At 34.9% G+C, this 11,879-nt stretch overlaps 1 protein-coding gene across 3 annotated transcripts in view; it reads right to left on the reverse strand.

Moving 5' to 3' along the window:
• Window positions 1-3,705, reverse strand: part of CLIP2 (CAP-Gly domain containing linker protein 2) — a 278,140-nt gene extending 274,435 nt beyond the window's left edge. For 2 of the 3 annotated variants that reach the window (XM_053707489.1, XM_053707491.1), the window contains exon 1: window positions 3,245-3,705. The gene's annotated coding sequence lies outside the window, so the exon portion shown is untranslated. The remainder of the gene's footprint in view (window positions 1-3,244) is intronic. The other variant, XM_053707490.1, reaches the window with a different exon arrangement.
• Window positions 3,706-11,879: the final 8,174 nt, after the last annotated feature.

The raw sequence follows: 11,879 nt of genomic DNA on the forward strand, positions 1-11,879 counted from the left end.
CTGACCTCTGATAGCACGGTTCAGCTATATATTTTTTCAGCTATATATTTTTTCCACTAACATATTTTTATATTTTATCCTTTTTTTCAAAAATTTTTCACATTTTTCTTTTCTTTTACATCTCTTTTTTCTTTATCAACACGTTTGCAATACTTTTTGGATTTCATTTTCTTTTGTCAACAAGTTGGAAAATTTCTGCCACTATTTTTTATTCTATTTTTCAAATTTATACTAAGTTAAACACATAGTTGAAGGAGCCAATGGAAGTTGCCTAAACAAACTCAATTGTATTAGGAAGCACACTGCATATACCTCAGGCCATCAGGCCATTACCACTTACACCTTTACCATTGTCTAAGTGAAACCGCATTTGTATTTTATCTAATTGTATTTTTCATGTATTTTTAAAGTATTTTTATACATTTTATTGTATGGTAGTACATGGATCCATGATACTTGTAATAACCACTTGTATTAACTACTTGTATTAACGTATTGATGTAATAATTGATATATTCCATTTTGAATAAATGTATTAATGTAACTATTGATATATTTACATTTTTATATTCATTATCAGACCCAGCCTCTGATAGGTTAGGCGCTTTGGTACCTATTCACTTTTCTAATAGATAACTCCAAGGGGAAAAAGCAATATGTTCCCTCCATATCTCCAAAAGAAATGCAGACAACCATTTTTATTGTGTATACACGAGTTCATATAAAGGGCTCTATTTAACAAGCTCCGTATGGAGCATGATGGCCCCTGTTTCTGGCGAGTCTTCAGACTCGCCAGAAACACCAGTTATGAAGCAGCGGTCTAAAGACCGCTGCTCCATAACCTGTCCGCCTGCTCTGAGCAGGCGGACACAAATCGCCACAATACAACCTGATCGAGTACGATCGGGTTGATTGACACCTCCCTGCTGGCGGCCCATTGGCTGCGAGTCTGCAGGGGGCGGCGTTGCACCAGCAGCTCTTGTGAGCTGCTGGTGCAATGCTGAATACAGCGAGCGTATTGCTCACCGTATTCAGCGAGGTCTGGCGGACCTGATCCGCAGTGTCGGATCAGGTCCGCCAGACCTTGATAAATATGCCCCAAAGTGTAGGTGCCAGAAAACATTTTTATAAGCCATGCCTTTTATTGTGTGCTGTGCCTATCACTGCTACTGTTTGTATCAGTGCCTAAGAAAATCTTGTTTAATGTGCATGCGGAATAGGGTTATCTGTTTGTGTGGCAACAAACATATGCAGTGTGGGTATAGAGCATATGGTAAAAACATCAAACATGGAGTTCTAAAATAAGAAAAAGTACACCATTGAAATGTTGCCTTCAACTTGCAATAACAAAGGTTGATTACATTGGTGGAAATACAATGTACCAATCCATTAAGCTTAGAAAATTACAAACAAATATTGTTTCATGTGATACATATTGTAGGTTAATATAAATATCTTGAACCTAAATCAATTGTCCATTTATGTACACTTTAAAAAAAGGACACGTTTGCACACTTAAAAAATATACTTCTCTCTGAAATATTATACATTATGGAGTTCTGTGGAGACTTGTTACTTTGTCATATTACAGGTTGTACAAGCTTATTATGTGAAACACTAAATCCTGGTATCATTTGACTCTAGCACTCAGCAAATGCCTCTGGACAGCAAAACACCAGTATAGTCTTTTTAAGGACTAGAGTTATTATCCTTGTTGAAAAAAAAATACCAGCCAGTAGTTACCATAATTATTTATATACCAGGAAGTGACATCATCAATAAATTAAGGATGCTTCTAAACAAACTCTAACCCAATGAGGATTCAGGCAATAACAGGACAAGCATTATATATATTCTATGTTACATGGGCCAAGTTGTACAACTATCAGCCATGCAATAAAATACCAGAGGCAACTATAGTAATAAGAATATATTTGCACTAGGTCTCTCATAATTATTATTTTTATTATAATAGGTCTTTCATAATCTCTCTAAGCTTTTAATTGGTGGTGCCTAATACTGTACATTTTTGTGTATGATTTGTTTAAATTGTGGAAAAACATTTTTTTAAACCGTGTAGGCTTTTAATGAGTTATAATAGCTTTAGAAAAGCACTTCAAATATAACAGAGGATGCTGGTCATTAAGCATTGGTACTCTGCAGGAAATTGGTAGGACAAAATACATACCAAGCAATCCTTTTCCCACGCACCCTGAGGGACCATCTGCCTCCTACCAGTGTTTGTATAATAGCAAATATATGATCAAGGAACATAGTATTTATACAGTTGTGCTAGAAAGCTCTATAAAGTGATGGTGAATGTTCATGATGCAATTATAAACACTTACAAAATGTGTATTTAATCAGAAGAAAATACCTCAGACTGAAATTTGCTAAGTAGAAAAGCAAATGCTAAATAAAGGAACAAAGTGTTTAACACCTTAGCAGCCCAGGGTTTAAAACTATGCTATGGATACAGATTACATACCATATTTACTATGTACCATAATGTACTTCTGAAATTATATACTTATGACTCCCCATACTATAGATAGATGTATATATAGATATATAGATAGATGATAGATAGATAGATAGATAGATAGATAACAATATTTGGACTCTGATATTGCAAGGTGTTCCTTCATTCTGGTTCAGAATCACTGAGCCACACCATTGTAATTATATATGCCCTGCATGCTGCATTATTTGCAAATAAATTCACAAAAACACCATTGTCTGATTTTCAATGCTAGTTAGCAGCCTCAGGGTGCATTGTCATTGTTTTTACTTCTACATAAACTGTAAATCACATGAGTATATAGTAAATGTGCCATCAGTCCTACCTGCAATTGTGTCATTATTGTATTCTGCAAAAATAAAACACAATTTCAAAAACTGTTAACATAATCTGTCATGTAACTGTATAGGCCATTATAACTGACCTTATAAAACAATAGTGATCCAGTAGACTAACGGGTTATAGTAGAAGATCTATAGTAAGATTTTACTGTTAAAACGCTTTTCTACCAATGTAGCATCAGTGCATCATTGTCATCAGCGTTACCACAGAAATAGCCTCCCCCCTTCCTGTACATCTGACAGGCAGCATGGAGCTGTCCATCCTTTGCCACGCTGGTAGCTCCAAGCCTGGCTTCTTTGTTGTAGCTTTGCTAAACTGAGAAGCAAGAACCTCCCTCACACGCCCTTTAATGTCACCAGGAACTCGGTGAAGGCATCTTACCTTTTGTACATCCAAGCATCCAAAGGCACCGTGTTAGGAGAAAGATCCGCACAACAGCCCAGCCCTGTAGACTGCCTCTAGCACTGAGATCAGCCACTCCCTGTAGGCAGCAGATCTGGGCACAAAGTGGGGGAGGTAACTAGTTGCCAGGGTATGCAAAGCAATGTCAGCAGCAGTACCAACCTTCAAGAGCTCTACAACCCAAATAATATCTTGCCCTTCCTGTGGGGTGAAGGACATTCGCTGTGTGGGCAAAATACTAGCAGCATGGGAAGCAATATCCAGTTATTAGTTAAAAAAAAAAAAGTCAGTGCAATCTCAGTGCTTGCTTGTTACTTCATGTGTCCACAACACTTGCACTGTAGCTACTCCTTGTCCTTACACAGAGATTGTGTTTTGGTTCTGTTGATCAGAACATAAATTCTCCTCTGCTTCTCTGAGATGCATTCAATCTGCTTCACTGAATGTATGAAACAAAAGAGGAAGCAGAGGGGAGCTCAGCAGCCAGGAGGAGGGGAATCCAGCTGTTTTATGAAGCAGCAGAGAATGCAGATTTGTGTTTCCTAGACCTGCAGTTCTAGAGGAAGCCAGGAGGGAGGGCGGAATTCTTGCAACCCTTGAAGCTAAGATAGCCTGCTACATAGATGACTGGCATTTTTTATCCTGGAAGCATTAACTTCAAATCAACTTGCTGTAGTAGGCTTGTTAATGCCGCAAAATAGGTTTATTTTGTATGTAATGCTTTATATATATTTTCCTGGGTTTTTTCCCATGTTTTCAAATGTTGAATAATATATATATATATATATATATATCACACACACACACATATATATATATATATATATATATATATATATATATATATATATATATATATATATATATATATATATATATATATATATATATATACATATATATATATATATATATATATATATATACATACATGTTTAACCCAATAAGGACTGGGAATTTCAGAGAAAATCTTGCCCAAAAGACCACAGCATCTTTAGAATTTTTGCTATGGTTCCATTTAAAAATAGTCTTGTTTTTTTTTATTTACCTATCAAAAATATATCTGTTTTTAGTAGATAACCCAAAATATTGATCTGGGCCCATTTTTGTATATTTCATGGCACTGTTTCACCGCCTAATGTGTAAAAAATGTATTAACTTTTTCACAAACTTTGAGGTTCTCACTGAAATTGTTTACTTACAAATAGTTGTAAAAGCTTCTCTGGAAACCCCTTGGTTTAGAAATAGCAGACAAGCATGGCTTTGCCATTTCTTTTTGGTAATTAAAATGTCGCTAATTGCAGCTATGCACCACACTTTTGAGATCTTCAGCAGTGAAGGGGTTAATCAGGTAGTTTGTAAGGTTACGTTTAGCTGTAGTGTAGAGATCACCCTCCGATCTCTACCTGATCGCTCCCAAACAGCTGTCATCCCTCCTTTACCCTAAGTGGTCATCACCATTTTAGGTACTCGCAGACAGCTTGCCAATATGAAGTTTTAGGGCAATTTTTTTAATGACATTTATTTTTAATTTTCTGCAGTGTAGGATTCCCCCTTACCCTCCAAACTCCCTGATTTATCCCAAACAGCTCCCTAACCCTTCCCCTCTAATTAGTGTCTGCCTGCCATCTTAGGTATTGGCAGCTGTGTGCCAGTACCAGTTTTTATATATTTTTAGCTATTTTCTCTGTAATGTAGCGGCCCCCCTCCAAGCAATCATTTAGTAGGGCTTCCGTCTCATAGCATATATTTTCTGTAGTGTAGCGGATCCCTCCCTCCATTAAACCGTTTTCTGCAGTGTAGAGGCTCCCGCCCCCTCCACCAATGGGCCGCCGACTCGCTTCCCTCCTAACCCTCCCACACCATCAACGGTCCGCACCACCACAACCTGATGCAGAGAGGGAAACAGAGTGTCTCTCTCTGCACTGATGATCTTCTGCAATACTATGTGGGGCATAACGCAATCGCAATCTCACAGCTGTCACCGCAGAAAGAGCTGAGGACATCGCCATACAGGGTACTTAAGAGCTATATATATATATATATATATATATATATATATACAAACATATATATAATATATTTATTTATATACAGGTGGCCCTCGGTTTACAACGGTTCAATTTGCACCGTTTCAGAATAACAACCTTTTTTTTCAGTCATGTGACTGCTATTGAAAAGCATTTAGAAGCAGTGAATTGATTACAATAGCCAGTAGGTGGAGCTGTCCGCTTGTGTTGCAGCAAAGATATGCAAGCCAAGCAAGCTGAAATTAATCAGTTTAACCAGACCTGAGCTATCGAGCAGCTTGCAAAGGAACAAGATCTTCCTGTCTATAAATCAGTCCAGATTGGAATGCATAGAAAGAACTGTTTGCAGAAAAATGCAAGTAAATTCTGTGTTTTTGTTAATTTAAAGTGAAGGTAAACTTTGCACGATTAGATTATTGTAAATGTAGATACTTAAAAAATTAATGGTACTTTAATTCATCAATTTTTTTAATTTGATATATTTACCTAGTTATCACCTGTTTTGTCTCTATTTCTTATCGTTTCCAAAACAACCCATTTTTAATTTTTTTTTTTCTGTCCGGTCACGTTCTTGCATCAGCCAATAGTAAGTCTGGCCGTTAGGCGGCCGTCATTTTACGTCACAGCATGCTTTGGCATTACTTCCTCTCCCTTCCAAGCCGGGCTCGCTCCAGTTTAGCACATGCGCAATTTCGATAGGTAAAAGCAAATATTGACTACGTCGCTTTAGGTCTAAAAGGATTTAAGTCACACAGGCACAAATTAACTATACGGCGAAGTGTGCGCATGCGCAAATTATCCGGCAAGCGAGAACGCGCTTCTGAACTACGTATAGAGCAGGTGGGACCACTCTGTATGTAAGAGAGTGAAAAAACAGGAAATTCATGGAGGAAGGAGCTAAGAATGACAGAGTACGTAGATAAAAAAAAGTTTATAATACAATAAGATATATTCAAATAATTAAAAAGAAATTAACGATCATACTATATAGTATATGACTAATATAATACAGGTTAAAAAAACGGAAAACTTTACCTTCACTTTAACTTAGTTTAATTATATATTCTGTGTTGTGTGATTATTTTATTAGGTTTATATTGCTATTTAGCATTTAAAGTCTTCATTTCAAAGCTTTACAAATAATGTATTAGGTGTTACTTATGCCAATTTTGAGAGGGGCCTGGAACCTAACTCCCTCACTTCCCATTGACTTACATTATAAACTGGGTTTCAATTTACAACGGTTTTGATTTACAACCATTCCTTCTGGAACCTAACCCCGGCGTAAACTGAGGAAGCGTATGTGAAACGCGACCGCGTCAGGGGATTTTTTTTATTTTAATTAGCCCTCCAGTTGTTGCAATATTAGAAGCCAATGTTAATTTAGTTAAAAAAAAACTTTACTATAATATACTTATTTTGCTTACGTGTGGTAGGCTCTTAGTCTCACTAAGAGCAGGTAACATCGGTAATAGTGTGCCTGGTATGAAGGAAACATAACAAACAAGCTTATAAAAGAAGCTGTAATATAGTCTAAAAGGACATTGAAGACACAGTTTTCAGTACTATCACTGGCAAATTCATTAACTCTTTACTACATTGATTATTTTCAACATTGGTTACTATTTACTATATATATATATATATATATATATATACTGGTGGAGTGTTTTTAAGTGTGTGTGTGTGTGAGCAACAAGCAGCTCTTATAACTGTTTTTGTTGTTTTTTTATTAGAAATTAAATTAAAAGTTATATTTTATATATCTTTAATAGATCATTATTCAGTAATATAACATAGTACATAGAAGCAAAACTTTGTTTAGCACATCCATTCTTGTGGGATCACTGCTGATGTCTTTGAATTTAATTATTGCTTAAAGTACTACTATTAGTTCTCACCCATAGATGTATTGACAAGGTGAACTATTAGGTATACATAACATATATCAATTTTCTCTTTTTTTTCTCGTAAACTGAGGGCTACCAGTATATATTAGACATGTGCAGCCCAGAAAATGTTATTTCTGACAAAATTTTCATTCCGAATATTTAGGGAAATTCATTTCCCCAAATGTTTGGTGTCCGTACTATTTTTTTTTTTTTTATTTTGTTTAAATTAAATGAAAACTGAATTCAACACAGAAGATTTGCATAATCAACAAATGCAAGATAACAAGACAATGCAACAGCACTTAGTCTGAACTTCAAAAGAGTAGTAGATTTTTTTCTGACAATTTTAAAAGTTATGTCTATTTCCACTCCTTCTGTACCATGTGACAACCATCAGCCAATCACAAATGCATACACATACCATGTGACAGCAATCAGCCAATCACAAATGCAAATACGTATATGCTGTGAATTTTTGCACATGCTCAGTAGGAGCTGGTGAGTCAAAAAGTTTAAATATAAAAAGACTGTGCACATTTTGTGAAGGGACATAATACTCATATGCTAAATCACTTTAAACTGATGCAGTATAACTGTAAAACGCTGACAGGAAAATATCACCTGAGCATCTCTATGTAAAAAAGGAAGATATTTTACCTCACAATCTCCTCAGCTCAGCAGAGTAAGTTCTATGTAAAAATTTATACTTCAGCTGCTGTTTAGCTGCAGGTAAAAAAAATAATAATGAAGAAAAGAACTGCAGCCAATCAGCATCAGCAGTGTTGAGGCCATGAACTCTTTTATTGTGATCTCATGAGATTTCACTTAACTCTCCTGAGATTTCATATTAAACTGAATAGGGAAATAACATGAGAGCTCGATCCTTCGGCTGTCCCGGGACAGACATACTGACTTGCTGCTTAGAAGTCCTTTACAATGGGATGTGGCTACTGAGTAATTTTTGAGGTAAAATATCTTTCTTTTTTTTACATAGAGATGTTCAGGTGATATTTTCTAGTCAGCTTTTAACAGCTATGCTGCATCACTTTTAAGTGTTTCAACATTTGGGTATCATGGCCCTTTAATGGAAGTAAATTGGAAAGTTGTTTACATGCTCTATCTGAATAATGAAAGTTTAATTTTGACTTGAGTGTCCCTTTAAGCATTTACATTTGGTTTCGTTAAAACAAATGTAAATGTTTCAAAGCTACAGGTGAAAAGTTCACCTGCAGCTACAATACTTACTTTAAAGTGATGGTAAACTCTCACCTTTTTAAAGATCTGGAATGTTAGTGATATTTTAGATGGAGTTTAATTCTTCAGTTGTAATGAAGATGCACTATAACTTACTTTTTAATATAGATATAAAATTCATATTACCAAATATTCAAATACCCCACGCACCACTGCCCACTTTAAAAGTAAATTTTTCTGTGAGCTAATGATTTAATTTGTTCTCCAATCAGCGCTCTAACTACAACAAAAGTGCCATATGTGGATAGCGGACAACAATTCAAACCATAAAAACTTTTGAAGTAGGCTGTGGAGCGCGAGTAATTTGAATTTCATAACTATATTAAAAAGCAAGTTATAGCACATGTTCGTTGCAACTGATAAATTAAGCTCTATTTAAAAAATATCACTAACATTCCGAATCTGATTTTAAAAAGGGGAGAGTTTATTATCACTTTAATGTGCTCTCCGGAGCGTGGAGAGCACGTTAAAGGTAAGTATTAAACCCCTTAAATTTTTTTTAATAAAAATGAAAATGAATACTGACAATTTTTTCATTTTCTTTACTTTTCGTTGGTGCATTTCTCAGATATTCGTTTAGTTAAAACGAAACTAAAATCTCCATTTTAGTGACAAATGTCTGAAAATGAATGCACTTCCCTATATATATATATATATATATATATATATATATATATATATATATATATATATATATATATATAAACCAGTATAGCTCTCTATATATCCTGATATCGTCTATATATCTTGACAATTACGTGCATGCAAATGTTGGTAAATCAAGGAGCTTTTTTCTTTCAGATAGAGTCTACAATTTTAAACAACTTTAAGTTTATTTCTATTATCTAATTTGCTTCATTTTCTTGGTATCCTTAGTTGAAGGAGCATCAATGAACTACTGGGAGCTAGATGAATGCTTTGGGTGAGCCTAAAACATAAGGCATATATGTACTGCCACTAAACGTCAGCTCCTGAGCCTACCTCGGTATCCTTTAAAAAAAGGATACCAAGAGAACAAAACAAATTAGATAACAGAAATATATTGGAAAGTTGTCTAAAATCACATGCTCTATATGAATCATGAAAGAATGTGGGTTTTGTTCCCTTTAAGAGCCGCATATAAACGAATATAAATATTATTAACATAGAACACGTTTGCCACAGTGCGGTCGCAATATTATAAGTGTAACACGTTCAGAACAGTGAGAACTTATATTGGCAATACATTAATAAAAACAGAAGTCGAGGCTACTGTCTTCTTTGAAATATTAATATCACAAACACAAAATCTTCCTAAAAAAGAAAAAAAGATGGTGAAGGCAAATACATCATTTTTACAATCACGAGATAAGGGACTCCACATCAGCCCCTTCGCCAACACTTAAAGGGACATTGTACACTAGATTTTTTGTTGCATAAATGTTTTGTAGATGATTGATTTATATAGCCTATCTGGGAGTGTTTTTGTAAAAATGTATAGTTTTGCTTATTGCTAAATAACATTGTGCTGATTTTAAGACTCCTAACCAAGCCCCTAGGGGGAGGGGAGTGTTTGCTGTTCTTGTTTTCCCAGCCCCTTTCACTGGCTGTCCCAGCCTAACCTCACTAATAGTGCTAAATTGGGAGCTTTTAAGTAAGTTTTTAGAAGGTTTTATACTGGATTTTTATATCAGTATCTCTGCATACTCTTCTTTATAATAGTGTCTATTACATGCAGTTATATGAAAATTGATGTACACTGTCCCTTTAAAGTCCTTAAAATACTTTTATTTTTACTGGGATTTTTTTTTTTACATTTTATAATGGAGCTTAGGTTTTTTTGTAAGAGCATGAGGAAGTTTTGAAATGAAGATTCATGTTAGGGTGATTTTTAAGGTGCAGTGTATTGCCTAATGGGAGATACTTATATTAAGAGGGGATACACTTTTAGGATCATGGTTAGTCTTAATTGTGTTGAGAGTTAGTAGGGGAGGGGTTCCTAGTCTATATGGTAGGGATTCTTGGGGAATCACAGTTTTTGTCAATTAGGATAGGGGGCAGATAGGGCTTTAGCACTGGAGGTGTTTTCAGTGAGAATTAATCTTGTGGGGGCTAATATCAGGCTAATTATGCTGGGGAGTTCTGGTTAGAGTTAATTGCACTACAGGGCACATTGCTGGGATTAACTTACAATGGGGACACACAGATCATTTTTAAATGTATTTTTATATTTTTACTGTTATTTTGTCTTGGCTATAGCCATATGATAGTCACTACAATTCTGTAGCGGATCCTATAGAAGTACAGAAGGTCAATACATGCCACTACTATTTCTAGACAGCTAGCTAATGATTCGCTACCTGTAGGTCTCGCTGGTTACTTTCATAACAAGTAAAAAAAAAAAATATAATGTATACATTGCCAGAATCATCTCTATATCATTATTTCAGTACTATTTGCTCATTTTGAATTCACCAATCTCAACTGTATTTATAAAGTTACATAGACATTTTTTCTGCACACAGCATGTGGAAACATTTCCATAGGCATTGTAGAAACCAAAACAAACCAAAGTTTCAAGCAGAGTAACAATTGAGTTGGTTCTACTGTACAATTTGTTAGAACACTCAAACGTTTCAGTCAAATATTAGATAAAAGCAGATTTTCATAACAACTCTGATCACCATGATATATCACTATTAGAAATAGTCACAGTCATTGTCACCAGGCATTTTAATAATTATTTGGGTATTTATTGTATAAATAACAATTCCTTCAACCACTAGATAGCAACCTGTACCCAGAACTGTCCCTATCTAACTACACAAGCTACATAAACTGCAAGTCTCCTTGTAAGTTTTGGACATTCTTGTTGCTTTCTATTTTTGCACTGTCAGTCTTACTGGTCTGTTAAGTCAGATTCCAAAAATGATCCCTCAGTCAGATCTCTAAAATAAATGTGATCACTTTCCATAAAGCCTATGATGATCATAAGTTTAAAAAAAAAGTAACTATAGACTCACATAACATTGATATAATATAAACGTTATGGAGTTCCAGATTGAACATATTATTTATGTATGAATTAATTCAAGGTGGATAGAGGATAAAATTAAACTTTCATGATTTGGAGTACAATTAAAAAAAATGCCATTTAAATTTGATTAAAGTAAATTGGATCTGTTTTTTTCAACTAACCTCAAGTTGAGGGAATAAAAAAAAGGCCTCTATTGTCCTTTTAAAGTATCTTGGCTCCCGTTAGTATCTTACTATTTCAAAGCTGACATGGTTCTTTAATTTTTCTGTTTCTTTTATTTCTCTTGAACTTTTCAGAGATTTCTTTTGTGCATATTCTAGAGTGGAGGGCTTTATATAGGGTGTATTTTTTCACATTATCATATCTTTGTTTTGTAGGGTTTTCAGTCTTTTGTTCTTGAAGGCTGTGTGATTCAGGTATCC

This window comes from Bombina bombina, chromosome 3, assembly GCF_027579735.1.
Source record: "Bombina bombina isolate aBomBom1 chromosome 3, aBomBom1.pri, whole genome shotgun sequence".
Taxonomy (NCBI): Eukaryota; Metazoa; Chordata; class Amphibia; order Anura; family Bombinatoridae; genus Bombina; species Bombina bombina.